A 17,466-nucleotide genomic window follows, 5' to 3' on the forward strand; every position below is an offset into this window, starting at 1 on the left:
GACATTGAATGATAAGCAGCGGTCCGGCTGGAGTTCAGCAAGGCAAAGACTTTTAACAGTGTCTGTTTTGGCAACGTGTCGGCAAATTTTCTTGTCATTTTAGTGGAGTGCTGGGAGGAAGGAGAGCCTCTGGATAATAAAAATTGAGTAGTGATTAGGGATCAAAGATAGGAGACATGAAATTTAGACCAGTTTTTCAAAGAGCTGAGAAAAGTCAAGAAATGGCCAGCCCTACAGAGGATGCAGGGTCATGGAAGGTGTCTTTAAAAAATATATTTGGCCTAGGGGGGAGGGGGGTGGGGAGGATGGGTTAGCCTGGTGATGGGTATTAAAGGGGGCAGGTATTGAATGGAGCACTGGGTGTTATATGCAAACAATGAATCATGGAACACTACATCAAAAACTAATGATGTAATGTATGGTGGTTAGCATAACATAATAAAATAAAATTAAAAATATATATATATATATATCTGGTCTTTGTCCCAGGCTCTTGGCACAGTTCCTAAAACCTTAGGAATTTCCTGAGTGATAGGAGTGTCTTTGTTATTCATAATGAGCAGCTTCAGATCACAAGGGAGTTCATACTAATGAGGTGACTTAGGGTTGGGGCCCCAAGATAACCTCAGGACAGGGCTGGTCACCAGAAAGATCAAGTAATTAGGGAATGGGCTCTTTCAGCCCCGCCCGCCAACCTGGGCAAGGGGCCAAGGGCCTGGAGATCAAGCTCTATAAAAAAAGCTCTTGAACCAGGAGATTTGCTGAGCTGCCAGGTTGGCGAGCTCTCGGAGGTGCTGGGAGGGGGTGCACCCGGGGTGGGTGTGGGGAGCTCTGCACTCCTTATCCCACATCTTGCCCTGTCCATCTCTTCCACCTGGCTGTTCCTAGGTTGTATGCTTTATGATAAACTGGTCAATTGTCAGTCAAGTGTTGCCCTGAGTTCTGTGAGCTATGCTAACAAATTATGAGGCCCCACAAAGGTGTCATGGGAACCTGCAATTTAGAGCCAACTGGTCAGAAGCAGAGGGAACATACTGGACTTGCCAGGGGTGTCTGAAGTCGGGCAGTCTGGTGAGACTGAGCCCTAGTCGGGAGTGAATCCTGCAGGATCCGATGGCCACTCCAGTTGGATAGTGTCAATGGAACTGCATTGTTGGACGCCCAGCTGGTGTCCACAGAGATCCGAAAAACTGCTTGGTGTGGGAAAAACTCACACATTTGGGGGCCAGAAGTCTGAGTGTGGTAATAATAGAGAGTAGAGGAGGCAATCTAGTTTTTCTTCCAGAAGGGTTTTCAGAAGCTGCTCTATTTTGTTTCTAGCACCAAAGGGACTTCTAAACTATTCTAAACTGCAGGCTGGGCAGCAGAGGAGGAGAGATTGATGATCAGGGGTGCGTAATTACTGGGGGCAATGTCTGAGGACATGGGCACCATGGGGAAGGACTAGCTTGGCGGGGGGGGTGGGCAATGGGATCGGTGGTGTCCAGCTCATCCTCCTAGACCAGTAAAAGCAGGAGTTGAGAAGAGTTTGGATATAGAGATATGAGGGAAGGAACCTGAGGGACATCACCACGGCCTCAATTTCTACTTGAGAGTAATGGGGGAAACAGCTGAAAAGAGAAGTGGGGGTTTTGAAAAGGCTCAGGGGCACATGAGGGCAGACGCTCTGCCACTGCCAACACGAAGGCACAGCCAAGTCAAGACCATGAATCTACAGTGGCCCCTGATACAGCTATGGAAGAAGCGTCTGCGATGAACATCCCCGTACACACCTACCCACACAGGTGCGCATGTTTCTGAAGGGCTGATGCTGAGAACAGCTGTTTGGGGTCCGGAGGCACAGGTGCCTCGAGTTGGAAAGGCACAGCTGAAGCTGCCCTTGTGGATATTCATAAACCCTTTAATCTGTGCCAGTTTGGAAGATGCAAACATTCTGTTTTATTGCACTTCTGTCATCTTTAGCTAGCTCAAGTCTCTCTGTGTATGTTTACAGGTCACTTGTGTTCCTTTTTCTCTGAACTGCCTGTTTATACTGTTGCTGGTTTTTCAACTGGCGTGTTTGAAGCAGGTCTTTTTAAATGACATGATTAAACATTAATTGGAGCGTCTCCTTTGATGGCATGAGCTTCAGGGACCATCCAATTCTGTTCCCACCTCAGACCCCAGTCAGATCAGCCTCAGTGGTCTGTCTCCTCATGTTCCACATGGCTTCACGGCTGCTTCTACTCAGTCTGGACCCACCATCGTCCCCGTTGGTGTAAACTCATTCCCAGCACTCTTCATTCTGCTGCCTGCCCTCCTGATGGTTCATTCATCTGTCCATCCATTCATTTATTTATTCATTCAGTCTATACTATTGAACACCTACTGTGTTTCAAGCACTATCTTTCCTTAGCCCAACCTTGAATGAACCTAACCTTTCTCCTTGCCTAATTCTACACCTATACTAGAGGATATTGCTGAAAAAAACTTCAGAGTTTTACATATGGGTACCACCAACCTAAATAGGTGGATCCTCAAAACTAAAGCAATGCTTTCATCTGTTCCTGCTGAGCTCCCTTTTATACACCCCCGGGAAGGAGCTCTCGATTTTTATCAGTGTTACATTCCTGACCCAAGTGGGATCTCACTCATTCTCAGCCCGTTCTTCTGTTACTATTGTAGAAAAAGGCAAAATGGTGTAATGGTCACGAGTGCTGGAGTTGTGTCTTCTGGGCCAGAGCAAATGTGAAAACTGGTGCTCACCCTTGAACTTTTTTTTTTTAAGGTTTTATTTATTGGGGCGCCTGGGTGGCTCAGTTGGTTAAGCGGCTGCTTTCAGCTCAGGTCATGATCCCAGGGTCCTGGAATCGAGCCCCACATCGGGCTCCCTGCTCAGCGGGAAGTTGGCTTCTCCCTCTCCTACTCCCCCTGATTGTGTTCCCTCTCTTGCTCTCTCTCTCTGTCAAATAAATAAATAAAATCTTTTAAAAAAGAAGATTTTATTTATTTATTTGACAGAGAGAGAGCATGAGAGAGAGCATGAGAGGAGGGAGGGTCAGAGGGAGAAGCAGGCTCCCTGCTGAGCTCGATGCGGGACTTGATCCTGGGACCCCAAGATCATGACCTGAGCCGAAAGCAGTTGCTTACCCAACTGAGCCACCCAGGCGCCCACCTTTGAACATTCTTGAGTAACCCTGGAGCAGATGTGCTCAAGCTCACAAAATCCTAGATACCTAGATCCATTGATCCTATGAATTTCCTTGCACCATTCCATGTTTGGGGAGATTCGGGAAGAGTGCCAGGACAACCGTGTCCAGACAGACTTCCTTCTGGGCTGTCACTTGCTTGGAGGGACCGAGCAAGGAATCATTCACATGGCATCATACAGCTGGTGAGTTCTTGAGGAAGCATACACCCAGCTGTCTAAACCTGCGATGGAGAACTACAGTGTCCTAGGATTATCTAGTTAGCCTGCTGCTGGGCACGAACAAAGTGAGCACCGGGGTTAGTTATAAGGCTGTCCTGACCTATTTCTCAAATTTGAACACTGCCTTTGAGCCATCCAAACGGGCAGCTTAAAGTCAGCAGCTGCAGCATCCGCACAGGACAACCTTGAACCACCATCAAGCTCAGGAGAGCCCCCAGCACTTCCAGGTTCAAAGCCCAGTTCATCACTTCCTGTTTCTGTGATCTTTAGCACATTTCTTCAACTGGGGCTCACTATCCCTCTTTGTAAAATGGAAACAGTAGTTAATATGAATTTTAAATAAAGTAATGCATGCAAAACACTCAAGACAGTGACTGATACATAAATAAAAAGTATTTACTTTTATTTCACAGGACAAAAATAGCAAAAAGAGGAGTCTCTGTTCCTTAAACAAAAAATTGTTCCCTGCCTCCTGTCTTGGTCCCCCTCCTCTATTTACCAACAAACTCAAGAGTGTCCTCCCGACTCAGTGTCTCATCTGTTCACCTCCTGATCCCTTGACTTTTGCCCCATCACTTTCTGAGCTTGTTTTCACCATCCCCAATCAGCCTCTTAATGGGAAGCCAAAGGCCAATTTTCTTTCTCGTTCCCTGACAGCATGTGGCCCTCCTCATGCCCCATTTGTTGAAACTTGTTCTTTCTTGGTCTTTGGAGACACCCCTCTCCCATCTCGTTCTCCATTCCCCTGCTCTCTCCTCGCTGGCTTCTTCTTCTTCTTCCTTCTTTCTTCTTCTCCTCCTCCTCCTCCCCCTCCTCCTCCTCCTCTGCCTTCTTCTCTTCCTCCTTCGCCTTCTTCTTCTTCCCATTCCCGAAATTGACATTTTGGGCTGGATCAGTCTTGGTTGTGAAGGGCTGTCATGTGCACTGTAGGTTTAATAGCCTCCTTGGCCTCTACTCTTCCCCCAGTTCTGACAACCAAAAATGCCTCCAGACATTGCCAACCGTCCCCCTGGTGAACAAAATCATCTCTAGTTGAGAACCACTGCCCCAAGTGGTGATGTTCCCAGAATTCCTTCCTCGGCCCCCTCACTCACGGGGGTCTCATTCATTCCTGTTGCCTCAACTGCCATCTTCATGGTAACCATGATACCCACATTTCATTTTCCCAGCGCCTGCTTTTTTTCTGGGTTCTAGGATCAGAGGGCCTACTGCAGCCTGGTCCACCCATTTGGATTCCGGAAGATGGAATCAACTTCTCAACTTCCACAGATACACGAGAACTCCCCTCCTCCACAGCCCTGGATTAGTCGGCCTCCTGTGTTTGCAGTCTTGAAAAAAAGTATCACCATTCACCCTATCCAAGGCCACCAACTGTGACGCCATCATTGACTTTCTCTCACTGTCTAGGTCTATAGTCACTAAATCCTGCCGATTCCTCCTTGCCCATCTCTGAAGTCTGACTTTTCTAAAGCTCCCCCTACCACTGCCTTACACTTAGCACTATTCCCTCCCCACTGGTTTCCCCTCCAGACCCTGCCCACTCAGACTTTTCCTTCACACTTTCCCGGACGTGGATTTTCAGAAATCAAACCACTTCCTGGTATAGAAAATACACTCTGGGTCCCCGATGCTCAGTGCTTCAGATCCCAAAGGGTGCTGCACACACAGGCTCTCCCTCTTTCCTGGCAGCTCCATCCCAGCCACCCTCACACAAGGCCACCGAAATGTCATCTATTCCCCCAAGTTGGCCTTGCCTGAAGATGCTGAGGTTCTAGCCTCTATATTACCATTGCTCTTTATTCAAATGATTCATGAATTTATGGGTATGTGTGCTCTACCAGACTTGATGCTCCTGGCAGTGTAATCATCTCTGTATCCCACAACCTGGGTACTCAGCATCTCTATTCTATTCATCTGTGGGGTTATAAAGGAGCAGGGTCTTTGTCATGTCTCTTTGTCTTTCTTGGTTTCTCTCTGCCTCTCCTTCCAGCCATCCAATCTCCTTCATCTCCTCTCGATTCTCATTCCAGGCAGAGCCCCTTGCTTTTTCACACCCCACTGACCACTTGAAGCTCACTTTTTCCTTGAACCTCACCTGTGAAGAGATCAACCAGTTTTGCAAGTCTTGCACTTGCTACAGATTTCACTTACGTTCAGTTGTTGTTTAGACGGACTGATCTTTAATCCCCACTTCGGTTCTTCATTGTAGAAACGTATCTTTTGTGAAAATTAATAAAAGGAAACCTCATTTAGAATGGAATTGCGGGGGGAGGTGGTGGCAGAGAGACCTCTCACGCCAGCACTAGTTTTCCATTGCGGACGCAACAAGAACAGGGGTTCCTTGCTAGTCCGTACTACTTTCTTACCCCAGCTGGAGAAAAGAGGAAGGAGGAAGGAAATTTTCTCTATCCCCCCGTCCCCCACCCCCCAACAGCCCAGCCCATGAGAGACAGTCACAACTCAGCCAATGAGAAGCTACTATACTTCAAACTCCCGGCTTACTCCAATGGACTTTTAGTTTATAAGAGCCCCTCCCACCCCCTTTTTTTCCTCTATAAAAGAGCTGTCCTCTCCTTTGTTCTCCAGAGTGGCCTATGGTTTGGCTTAGGCTGTGTGTCCTGGATTACCATCCCCTGCTATTCCCACCGAACCCGTATTTGTTAGTAAAATAACTGGCAGTTTTATTTTTAAGGTTAACACTTTGAATAATGGCTCTTTGATCTTTTCTTGGCTTTAATAGTATTTCTAATACTCTTGTGTTTATAGTTAAACTCATTAGGTTCTAACTGACACACTCTTAAAAAGATGAGTTTTACCCAATGGTGGAAAACCTGTTTTACCAATGTAATCTTTCTATCCTAATGCAGGAAGTGGGAAGCCCTCTTTCCATCATCCTGACTTAATTAGGTCAATTTTGAGGAGCAAAAGAAGTAACTCTAATTCATGGTCTCCCTCCCTTGGCTCTAAAGTGGTGGAAAACCCTTCAATTGAATGTCTAATAACAGTTCTACACTTTGCTTAGTCCCCCATCTATTGACTTGGAGTGAAAATTTTGCTCCCTTAATGAAGATAGCTGTGAGGATTAACTACAGGGGTAGGAGAAAGAGAAAGTACATTTTCAGGTTAAAATGCTGAATAAATTTACAGAGTTGAGAAATAGTAAATAAAATAGGCCAAATAAGCCCTTGAGGTCTATTTCCAACAAATATGAAAACTTTGATTAATGGTTCTGGAGTTCTGATCCTCCTTTTTTTTCTTTTTTTTTTTAGTAGAATAAACTTAGGTGAAAATTTAAAGCAATTTTCTTTGCCCAGAAAAAAGCCTCAAAAGTAGAATGTTCATTTCAGCTATTTGGATGTTACATATCAAGTGTGTTAATGTTTAGAAAATACACATTTCCCTCACATTAATTTGCTACTCTGCAGGTTTTCCTTTTGCTTTGATAACATTCTAAATAAGTATGCTACCTCTGACTTACTCAAATATTTCGGTTACCATAAAAAAAAGAAGAGTGAATCACATAGCTAAAATTAAATCGGTTTAAAATTCTCAGGAGTTGAAATTATGGTTGCTTAAGTTAATGGATTAATCAAACCATAGTTTTAGATGATGTTTCTGCAATATTCTAATTACTACAATCTGATTTTCCTTAGTCATTGTGAAGGTCAAAACTGAAAGCCTGATTCAAAAAGGAAATTAAAAGTTAAGAATAAAAGACAAGGAAGACATTTTTATTCCCAACATATGTAATGATAGATTATTAAGTTGACCTTGTAAAAGGAAAGAAAGATTTTGCTGTAAATCACATTGGAGTTGACTATAAAATATGGAAACTGCATTCCAAATCTTCTTGAAACAGTATAATTTTATTTAATTGTGTTATTTTTCTTCTAGAAAGGTGGTTCATTATATATTAAATAAAAAAACATCTATGCATGTTTTCGTTTTTATGCTTTGTAAAGCTTTCATGTGAGTAAAAGCAGAAGTAAGGGGGAGAAATCCTTTGTCAGACCACATTTCCTGATTTGGTGATTCCAAAAATATGGTCCTTGTGCATATAGGACAAATCTTAGCAATAGATGGACAAAGGGACTATTTAGACTGATTATGGATTTTAGGAAGGGCTTCTCTTGTTTCACAAAATGTATCCCTAAGTCACATTCTGATACCGAAAATCCCATTAATAAGGAACAAAGTTCTTCAATCGTTTTTGAAAAGCAGCATTATATTCAGAAATTCCTAGGATCTGTAAGATAAGACTAATATCTACCTTTTTTCCAAATGTTTATTATGAAAAATTTTTTTTTTTAAGATTTTATTTATTTATTTGAGAGAGAGAGAATGAGAGATAGAGAGCACGAGAGGGAAGAGGGTCAGAGGGAGAAGCAGACTCCCTGCTGAGCAGGGAGCCCGATGTGGGACTCGATCCCGGGACTCCAGGATCATGACCTGAGCCGAAGGCAGTCGCTTAACCAACTGAGCCACCCAGGAGCCCTATTATGAAAAATTTAAAACATGCAGAAGAAGTGAAAGAAATATTTCTCCACCTGGCTTCAACAATTGTTAGCATTTTGCTGTATTGGTTTGATTGTTATGTGTCTGTTTGACACATTTGAAAATAAGGTGAGACATCATGACAATTTAACTGAAAATACTTCAGCATAAATCTCCAAAAAAAACCATAAAGCATTTTCCTACATAATGGCAATATACCATTTCATACTTATGAAAATTGATAGTTATTTCCTAGTATACATATTTACCTGAGAATTAGCAGGATATGCCCCCCTGCAACATACCACTTTGGCATAAATAAAGATTATTTTGAGCTGAAGGCAACTGAGAAGAAGCGGAGACCAAAAAAGCTCTCTTCCTTCCCATTATTTGCTTAAAAGCCGGACATAAATTTGTAAAGATGCCCCCTCCCTTCTACCAGGAAGGACGGAAGTTAATCACCAGTGACAACAGGACGCCCTCACCAGCCCACCATTGGCACCAGAGGAATCTATATAACCAACTTGACTGACAGACCTTATCTGCCATTGGTCTCCCGTACATTTATCTTCCAAGAATTTGCTGCCCTAGAAACTTGGTTTTTTCCCTCTCTCTTGTCACCTCTTTACAGATTTATTGTTCTTCTGTTAAGATGTTTGAATTACTCATCACTGGGTACTTCCACCTGTGTGTGCAGTGTCCAGGTTAGTAAATTCCTGTTTGCACTTCTTTCATTAATCTGTCTTTCGTTGGTCTAATTTCTAGGGCTTTTACTGAGAAGCTAGGAGGGTAGTGGGGAAAAGATTTTTTCTTTCCCTATATCCCCAAAAGTCTCTTATTTAGAGTTCTTTTTTTTTCCTATAACAAGATCCAATAAAGGTCCACACATTTCTTTTAGTTATCCACTGTCCCTTGCTCTCAGCCCATTCCACCCATCCACAAACATGCTCTAGAAAAACTCTGGCTTGTGTGTGCAAGGATGACAGGGAGGAAGGGTAGAGACTTCCCCTTATTTGTTGCCAAGGCTCCTGAGTAAAGGCCAGGTGAGTCAGGAGTTGGCCAATCATGGGACATGGAATTGGGGTGTGTAAGGCTACAAAACAATAGGACTAGAGAAGTGGATGAAAGCAGTACAGAGTCAAGAAGGGGAGCTACCTGGAAGGTTGGAGGCACATCGGGGCCAAATAGCACAAGGGCGTCTGTGTCCTGGCCTCCCTTCCTGGGTCTCTGGTCATCTTACACCACCTTCTTGTGCATCTTCCCTGGAACAAAGGAACACACTGATTTATTTCTTGTTTCTGTTTTGTTATTATTATTATTATTATTAATCACTATCATCATCATTGTCATCATTATTGAGGGATTTAGGAAACTCCTGTGCTAAGTTTATTTTGTCTTATTTCTTTGGGTGAATAATCAGGCTTTATCCCTTAATCGCTGGATAGAGGTGGAGTGGGAGATGGGGCAGAGAAGCAGTTGGGAGGCTGGCCCACTTCATCAAAAAAGAGGCAAGCAATTAAGCTGACAGTATTTAAAAAGCACCCAAGCCTCTGAAACTCAAGCTTTGGAATCCAAGTTTTCTGGCCTTTAGGGCATTGTGCAAAATCCACATGGTTAGTTAGGCGTTTGTCTGATGGATGTGGGAGGATGGTTTAGAATGTACGAAAGCTCGGTAGGTTGTTCTTGAGTATAATTTACTTGATTGTTTTTGGCTTGGTAAGTACACCCAGAGGCTTTATACTGATGTATGTGATTCAACAAAAACAAAAAACAATAAGGTCTTTATAGACTTGTGGTTTAATAGCTTTAAATAAATTAACTTTTTTTGGATCAATTCAGTGCACTGATGATATTTACAATCTATTAACTTTTTTATACTTCTCCCCTACATTACCACTTTAATTTATAACTTTGGAGAAATCGCTTTATATCCCTCAAGCAAAAGTACTATTTTCTACACACAGGGAACTTCAAAATGCATAGATGTGCCTATAAAAAACCATCTACCAGGAAAAGCTGGGCACTAACCCCAGATTCCAGTTTCAGATGTAGACTCTCATGCCAATTTTTTTTTTGAACATAAATTTTATTTTTTCTTTAAAAATTTTTAAAAATTATTTAAAATTTAAATTCAATTAATTAACATATGGTGTATTATTAGAGTTCAGTGATTCATCAGTCTTATATACCACCCAGTATCACCCACTTACCACATTTCCCCCCTTCCCTCCAGCAACCCTCAGTTTCCAGTGATTAAGACTCTCTTATGATTTGCCTCCCCCTAGTTTTTAACTTATTTTATTTTACCCTCCCTTCCCCTATGTTCATGTTTTGTTTCTTAAATTCCCTATATGAGTGAGATCATATGATAATTGTCTTTCTCTGACTTATTTCGCTTAGCATAATAACCTCTAGTTCCATCCATGTCGTCATTGAAAATGGCAAGATTTCATTTTTCTGATGACTGAATAGTATTCCATTGTATGTATATACCACACCTTCTTTATCCATTCCTCTGTCGATGGACATCTGGGCTCTTTCCATAGTTTGTCTCATGCCGATTTTTAATTGAAATGGGAACTTTCTTCAAAACAAAAAAATATTACAAGCATTCGGTGCAAGCTAAAGACTATGCCCGGGGGCACCTGGGTGGCTCAGTCAGTTAAGCATCTGCCTTCGGCTCAGGTCATGATCCCGGAGTCCGGGGATCCAGCCCTGCATCGGGCTCCCTCTGCCCTTCACCCACTCATGCTCTCTCTCTCACTCTTGCTCTCTCTCAAATAAATAAATAAATAAATAAAATCTTAAAAAAAAAAAAAGACTATGCTCTATAGGTCAGCAGTCAGTACTGCACCCAATTAATTGTGTCTGGACTGAATAGTGTCTCTTCCGCCCCAATTCATATGCTGAATACCTTTTCCTCACTGTGACTGTATTTAGAAATAGGGCTTTTAGGAGGTAATTAAAGTAAAAAGGCTCATAGGGTGGGGTCCTAATCCAATAGGATTGGTGGCTTTCTAAGAAGAGGAAGAGAGATGTCTCTCTCTGCACAGGCAGTAAAGAGAAGCCCTGTGAGCATGCAGAGAGGGAAGGCTGCCTTCTGCAAGCCAGAAAGAGCTCTCCCCAGGACCTGATTGGCTGGCACCTTGATCTTGGACTTCGCAGCCTCCAAACTGTTAGAGAATAACTTTCTGTACCGCATGTATGACACGTTCTTGCAGCCGTCCAAGCTGAGCAAGATGGTAACCTTAACCAAGTTATTTATAAGGCCTCGGGGCCTCAGTTTTCTGATGTGTAAAAATGTGTGGATCAGGCTAAATCAACCCTTAATTCTCTTCCATCTCTAGCATTCTAATCTGTGATTCTAACTGAAATCGTCTGGCTCCACAAGAGCACCACACTTTTATTTTTTTTAAATTCTGAGTTTCCAATGTTCAGAATAGTTACAAAGTAGTACAGAGAAGTCCCATGTATCTTTTACCCAGATTCACCAACTTTTAGTATTTTTCTCTGTATACTTTTTCATATTCTCTCTGTATTTGTACACATTTATTTATTTTGCTGAACCACTTGAAGGTAGACTGCAGATATATCTCTTTATTCCTTAATATTTCAGTATGTATTCCTTAAAACCATGGATATTTTCTTACTTAACTACGGTTGCCAAGTCGGGGAAATTTCATATTGATATAATACTTCTATATAATCTACAGCCCATGTTCCAGTTTCTTCAATTTTTTTTTGTTAATATCTTTTAAAGCATTTTCCCCTCCCAGGTGGAAATCATCTAGGATCACATACTGCTCTTTATCACGCTGTGGTCATGTCTCCTCCTCCCTCCTCTGTCTGGAACAGTTCCTTGGCTTGTCTTTCTTTTCATGAGCGTGAGTTTTGAAGAGTACAGGCCAGCCATTTACTAGAATGACCTTTACTTTGGATTTATTTAATGTTACCTCATGATTAAAGTCAGGATGTACATTCTTGGCTGGACCACTATATAAGTGATGTTGTATCCTTTCCAAGGGAATCACATTAGAAGGCACATGATATCTGAATGTCTTTCATGGGTGATGTTAATCTTAATGACTAGATCAAGGCATTGTCCCGTTTCTCCATTGTATATATAGTTTCTATTTTTCCTCTTGCAACTATTATGCAAGCTATGGAGAGACACTTCTTGAGACCATGCAGTGGTCCTGCTCATCATATGACTTAGCATCCCCCAGACTTAGCATCCCTTGACGATTCTTGACTGAACCAGTCTTTAGTATGGTGCTTGGAAAATGGAGATGTTCACTGCTACCACTCCTTCCACATTTATCAGTCTGTGCAAGTCATTCACCTGTAAACCAGAATCCCCAGTCATCTCCCCTCTATTATTGTACTCGGGGATCTTTATTTATCCAAAGGGTAAATAATCTATTAATTTCCTTATTTATTTTGGTGCCCTGATTGGCCCAGCTATGGCCAGTGGCCCCTTCAAACTAGTTCTTATGTCCTTTTGATACATTCCCAGCTTTTTAACACTTTTGAGAAATGTTGATTAAAATCAGAGGCTACTTAAAATAAGTGCTATTTGTATGTGTGTGTGTGCGCGCACACACAACTAAGGACAAATTATCAACTGACAGCAGCTTAAAAATTTATTAGATGCTGTAACTATATACAACATATTTTCTTTAGTTGTATTATTCTTAGGTCTTCCAGTTAGTAGTTGTAATTAGTTTTCATAGTTATCATAGGTAATTAGACTGGATTGCCAAAATCCTAGGGCTAATTTGGAAGACAGGATTGCAGCAGCCTACGCAAAGCTTCTTTTCAACATGGAGTCTTCAATGTCTTATCTTCATTTGAGTGCCAACGTCTTTATCATCTGTCCCTTATTGTGATGTGTGTGCACAGATTTCCACTTCGCTTTAGCCCTTGGCACTTGGTCTCTGTGGAATTTCTGATGGTTCTTCTTGCCTCTGCAATCTTGAACAAAGCCACATTTCTCCCAAATTCAGTAATAATTTTCATTTCTGCTATCAACATTAAGGCACTACGCAAGAGGTCTTCAAACTTTCACGATACTCTTAGAGTCTCCGTAATTTTTTCCAATGCCCCCAGACCAAAAGAAATCCTGAACAGTTCCTTTTATTAAATATTCAGGCCCAGAACTTATTAAAGTATTTATGTCCAAAAGCTTTGTAACTGTTTGGCAGAATTCTACACATAAACTGAAAGAAAGTTACATTTTTACTTCATCCTTAAATAACTACATCATTACTTAACAATGGGGTGTGTGCACCTGTTGGGTAGTGCACAATTTCTCAAGCCTTGAAGCAGATTGGACATCACCATGTCTATTTCCTAGAACACATTTATTTTCATGGGCGATTACTTTTTTTTTAAAGACTTTATTTACTTATTTGGAGAGAGAGACACAGCGAGAGAGGGAACACAAGCGGGGAGGGAGGGCAGCGGGAGAGGGAGAAGCAGGCTTCCCGCTGAGCAGGGAGCCCGATGTGGGGCTCGATTCCAGGACCCTGGGATCATGACCTGAGCCAAAGGCAGACGCTTAAGGACTGAGCCACCCAGGTGCCCCGGGCAATTACTTTTTATCAGAAATTCTAAAAAGCCAGTTTTGCAGAGTGATGACGTCACCGAAAGCAATGTAGCGTGATCTATTGCTGAAACTATGAACTACCTAGTAGTTCGAGCAGTGTCCCACAGAGGGCCAGTTATCACTGTGTTTCCCTCAAAAATGGAAAATACTCTGCTGCACAGTTTGGGAACGGTGACACTAAATCCTGGGAACCTTCAATCGCCTTTGTAAAAGAGCAACAACAAATACTGAGCTGATGTTACAAGTTTTTTCGCTAATGGTGAAACTGGTAGCGTTCATAATGCAGCATCAAGCTGTGGGTCTTTTTCACTGTTTATAAATGGGGTGATTACATCGTTTATTTTTCCAGTCCCAGGAGACTTGTAAGAGTGAAGGAGGTACTTCTGGGGCAGGGTTCTGGGACGACAGGTGTAAACGAGTGTCCTGGGCAAATGGAGCTACGTGGCCACCGCGTTCATCCTGACATACATCGAAACACTTACATCCTGAAATCCACCTTTACTCAACAAATGATCTCTACTACAATGTAGTTCCTATGATTTCGTAATTTGCCAAAGGATCTGATCACATCACATTTGAAATGTAAAGCTGATTGGTGGTGCTCTTCCTTCTCTTCTCTGTCCTATCCGTTTCCCTCCATCTCCCCTCAGATGCTGGGCCTTTTCTTCTCCCCAACTCCCACCTCAACTCCCATCAAAACTTACCTGCCACTTTCCCAGTCAGCCAGGTTCAGGTCTTTCCTGCAGTGTTTTGAGGACAAGGGAAAAGGTAGCTACACTCATGATGCACAAGAAAGCCTGTGAAAGTCCTCTCTTCTCGTCTCTCTAGGTATGATCTGCACAAGGCACCTGCTCCAAATTGCCCCTTCTCCCCACACTAATCCCCACAAAGCCCTCACAGAGCAACGTCGGTCCCCAAGTCTTCTTGGGTTTCTCTCCCCTCCTTAGCCATGACTTCTTTGAAATCCCAAGCTCTTCTCTTATCTGGATTTGACACAACAAAGAAACTCAGAAAGCGACTCTACACCTTAGAGATTGCAAACACTTCCAATATTCAATCCCTTATCCCCCTTTATTCTTTCACATTCGAAGGCACTCACCCATGCATCCCTCAAAATTGCCTGTGAAGGTTCCACTTAAATGCAAAGCTCTAAGGGGCGGGCTAAAAGGGCGTTACGGTAATCATTACTGTTTTTAGAGAATCACAAATTAATAGGAGAAAAAAAAATTCCAATAGGATGTTTGGGCTTTGCGGAATGTCTGTGCCTGGCACGTAGCGGATGCTTCGGAAACATCTGTCTACTGGTGTAGGAAGTAGCACTGGCACCGGGAAATCGTCCCTAATGAGCTCGCCAAGCATTATATGGAGCGCCCGCGGCGTGCCAGGCCGACTCCGTGCACAGTGGTGGTAGGCTCAAGGGGCATTCCGAGGACCCGGCATCACAGGGAGGCTGCGATCCTGCTTCCATGCCCTTGTCCGCTCCTTCACCTTCGTGATGACAAACGTGCACGATCACAGGCAGGCGCGCATCGGCGGGAAGGGCCCACCTCCCGGGGCAGGGGGCTCGCCCAGGTGACCACGCCGCTCGAGGACGGCGGGGACCAGCCCGGGAGGACGAGCCCGCCCGCAGAGCCGCAGAGGAGCCCAGCAGCTGGCGCCCGGGCGCGTTGAGGATCCCTGTTGATAATTAAGTCAGAAATTCGGATTATGTTGAAGAAAGTAAGTAGCGTCTACGTTGCATCTAATCATGGCTTGTAAAGAGCAAGGCGGAACTCTGATGTAACCGTTTTAACGCGACCAGGAAGGAACACTCTGAAATGAGGAAAGGCGGAAGGGGCGGACGCGAATAGTTCAGTAATAGTCTACTCTAAAGAGAAGCGAAAGGGCGCCGAAATAGCTCAGTTGGGAGAGCGTTAGACTGAAGATCTAAAGGTCCCTGGTTCGATCCCGGGTTTCGGCAGCACTCCTTTTTAGTCCGACTGGAGGCAAATTGCGGGTGAACGCCTTATCCCGAGTAACCCGGATCATTGACGCCAGCCCACTTCAAAACAAGGACTTCAAGGATAAGCGAGCGAGGAATGGAAACAGCCACTCTCAGCGCCCCCCAGACAGCGGCCGCCCCACACCCCCACTTCCGGGTCGCCTTCCTGGCGCGCGTCAGAGGCGCTGCTGCGCGTGCGCGTTGCGGAGCCTGGCGGGGGCGGGAGGGCCTGCGTCCCCTGGAGTCCCGCTGCGCCCCCCGGCGACAGGAGGGTGCTGCGCGCAGAGCGAAAAAGACAATTTCGCCCCAAATTTCATTCCCCAGAGCCTCCCAGTTTGAAAAGCAAGACTCTGCTGTTGAATCGAGCGGCTCTGAGCGGGCCTTGCCCGTGAGGGAACCGCCGTATTTCCGGTTAGAGGCGCACGCCGGGCCGCTCTCGGGGCATAATCGGGGTTACTGGCCGAAGGGGTAGAGGCGTGGCGGCATCACAGCTCTGTTAAATTAACGTCTTGCACCTAAACAACTTTATTTGGAGGGTAGACCAGTGGTTCTCGGAGTGTGGTCCCCGGACCAGCAGCCTCGTCTTCTACTGGTAACTAGTTCGAAATGCAAATTCTGGGCCCCACCTAAGATTTACCGTATCAGAAGCTGGTTTCCAGCTTTAGGTGTTTTAACAAGCCCTGCGAGTGAGATTCAGAAGCAGCTCAAGTTTGAGGATCCGCTTATTCTAGACGTTCCTTTGTATTTCTAAAAGAGCCCTTTCCTAAGACTGTTTCTGTGAACAAGCTTTTTCCTTTTGCTGTCTTTTATCCTGCAAGTCTGAAGTAAAACTTTGACACGTGCTCGAAATACATCTTTTTCTGGGCCTCTTTTGCTTTTACAGTGAGTGTGTGTGTTGGGGGTGGGATCAACTCTCCTAGCTAATCCTAAACCCTCCTATTCTGTATTGTGTGGCTCCTGGGAGCTGAGCCAGGACCCAGGGGGAGCAGTTGCAAGGATGTAGATTTGAACTAAAGCAGGAAGAAATTTAAATTTCTTAACTCAACTAGAAAAGGAATATGTAGTGTAGCGGGGGTGGTGCGTTGCTGGTCAGCACATGAAAGACAATCCCTCTTGGGATTTATGCAGTAGGTCTTGCATATCTTCTGGTTCTTTTGTTTTGAGAGGGTACTTCGCATTTGTGAAGTACTGTGTGATCTCACCTTATTAATTCATTTATCAATTTAGTATTAATTATTGACCTCCCACTATGTGCCAGAAATTATTAGATCTTCATAATTACCTAATAAAGTATGCATCATTACCTTCATTTTACACATAATAGTCCTCGTAGGATTGCAAAGATTAAACCTAATGTACGTCAGGCATCTAACATCTGCTACCTCTTAAATGTTACTGTACCTGAATAGTTGTTGGGGTGTTTGGTTAAGATGTGTGCATAAAAATGAGGGGAGCTATAGGAAGAAACTAAAAGCCTTTTCTGGTTAATCCGAAAAGGCATTATGGGGACGTAGGTCTTGGTTGGGCCCTCAGAGAAAGATTTCTTGGACAACGGGAAGACCAAACTGGGGTGCAACGAGCTCTCTGCATGTTTAAATGCAAGGGAATGATGTGGACACTGAAAGTGGGAAGGGTTGTTCATTTCAGACGCCCTGCGGGGCAGACAGTAAGATCAGGTACTGGCTAATGGACATTTGGTATTGGGGGAGGCTAGAGGCGCATATCAGGTTAGAAGTCCGAAGGGGGGAAGGTAAAAGGGGATCATTTGGGCAGGCCCCCACAGGGGCGTGGTCGGAAAGGGTTTTGCTGGCCTTGTGGGAGCGAGGAATGAACACAAAGAAGATAGGGAGCACTTAAAATATTTTATGTATGTATATATTTTAAAATAATTATATATATATATTTTTTACCTTAAGAAGTAAAGTCTAAAGATGTAATCTGATCACTTTTATTGCTTTTCATTGATGTGTGAAG

General features: G+C 43.7%; 1 non-coding gene across 1 annotated transcript; it reads left to right on the top strand.

The window, feature by feature from the left end:
• The first annotated feature begins 15,398 nt into the window (after nucleotides 1–15,398).
• On the top strand, nucleotides 15,399–15,471 carry TRNAF-GAA (transfer RNA phenylalanine (anticodon GAA)). The gene has a single exon. It is a non-coding gene; the product is annotated as a tRNA-Phe (tRNA).
• The last annotated feature ends 1,995 nt before the right edge of the window (nucleotides 15,472–17,466 follow it).

The sequence above is a fragment of the Callorhinus ursinus genome, unplaced genomic scaffold (assembly GCF_003265705.2).
Source record: "Callorhinus ursinus isolate GAN/ISIS: 27379988/994484 unplaced genomic scaffold, GSC_fseal_2.0 scaffold7, whole genome shotgun sequence".
In the NCBI taxonomy this organism is placed as follows: Eukaryota; Metazoa; Chordata; class Mammalia; order Carnivora; family Otariidae; genus Callorhinus; species Callorhinus ursinus.